General features: G+C 40.5%; 1 long non-coding RNA gene across 1 annotated transcript; it reads left to right on the top strand.

The window, feature by feature from the left end:
• The first annotated feature begins 337 nt into the window (after positions 1-337).
• LOC128648319 (uncharacterized) lies at positions 338-649 on the top strand. Its single transcript, XR_008400575.1, has 2 exons — positions 338-464; positions 542-649. It is a non-coding gene; the product is annotated as an uncharacterized LOC128648319 (long non-coding RNA).
• Positions 650-1,512: the final 863 nt, after the last annotated feature.

The raw sequence follows: 1,512 nt of genomic DNA, 5'->3' as shown, positions 1-1,512 counted from the left end.
CAAAATGAGGAAACTTAAACAAGGTTCCAGACCTGTGGAATATTACATAACGGAGTTCAAACAGTACTCCATTGACTCCCAATGGAATGCCATAGCCCTCAGAAATCAATTTAGGCTTGGTCTTTTGGATGCAGTCAAGGATGAATTAGCCAGAACCGAATTGCCAGAGACACTTGAGGCTCTTATGAAATTAAGTAGCCATATAGATAGAAGATTAAGGGAGAGAAGATCTGAACGACAATACTCAGACCAGCCATACAAAAAGGAAAAGGTCCCCAGTCCTAACCAATCTACTCTTAGGTCTACTAGTCCCAGCGGAGCTGAAGCTATGGATATCAGCATCTTCAGGGGACCGCTAACACCGGATGAACGTATGAGAAGAAAGACCCGGGGCCTTTGCATGTATTGTGGTGATCCAGCTCACAGTCTTAAGGACTGCCCTATCATACCTCAGAAAAAGAACAGTAAGTGTAGCACTAACTTTACCTCTCAAGTAGTACTTAATAAACCACTTCACTGTTCTCTACTTTTGTCTTTACAGTGGGCAAGTAAACAGATCTCCGTCCCTGCTATCGTTGACACCGGAGCTCAAGGCAACTACATTGACAGCTCATTAGTCTCTATCAATAAAATACCACTGATTAAGAAATTGTCTCCTATTTCTCTTCGTGTTGTTGATGGCTCTGAGATTTCTTCTGGACCTATTACACATCATACCATTCCTCTTTCTGTCACAACATTAAACAATCATCATGAACATCTCTCTTTTGATGTGATTACATCTCCCTTATTTCCAATTGTTCTTGGGTTGGCTTGGCTACAACTACATGAACCTCAGATCAGTTGGAAATCTTTAAACATACATTTAAACTCACAATACTGCCAACAAACTTGTATTAGGCAGTCACTACTTTCTCTGAACCCCACTTCTGACACTCTTGTACCAATTGAATACAGTCACTTTGCTGAGGTTTTCAGTAAAAAAGAGGCTGAAACACTTCCTCCTCATCGATCCTATGACTGCCCCATAGAGTTAAAACCAGGTACAACTCCACCCATAGGACATTTATATCCTCTATGTCAATCTGAATTAGACCATCTGAAAAGCTATTTAGATGAGAATTTGAAGAAAGGATTCATTCGTCCTTCTGTCTCACCAGCTGGTGCTGGTATGTTTTTTGTCCGAAACAAGGATAACTCTTTACGCCCTATTATTGATTTTAGACAACTAAATAAGATCACCATAAAAAATCGCTACCCACTGCCACTCATTCCAGAACTCATAGAGAGACTAAGACATGCCACTATCTATACTAAATTGGATCTGAGGGGCGCATACAACCTTGTACGCATCAGAGAGGGGGATGAATGGCTCACGGCTTTTAGAACAAGATATGGGTTGTATGAATACCTAGTTATGCCTTTCGGACTCACCAACGCACCAGCAACCTTCCAATTCTTTATAAATGACATTTTTCATGATTTACTCGATATTTGTGTCATAGTTTATTT

Source organism: Bombina bombina, chromosome 2 (assembly GCF_027579735.1).
Source record: "Bombina bombina isolate aBomBom1 chromosome 2, aBomBom1.pri, whole genome shotgun sequence".
In the NCBI taxonomy this organism is placed as follows: Eukaryota; Metazoa; Chordata; class Amphibia; order Anura; family Bombinatoridae; genus Bombina; species Bombina bombina.
Note: the sequence above shows the minus strand (reverse complement) of the source record. Positions and strands in the feature narration are given on the sequence as shown.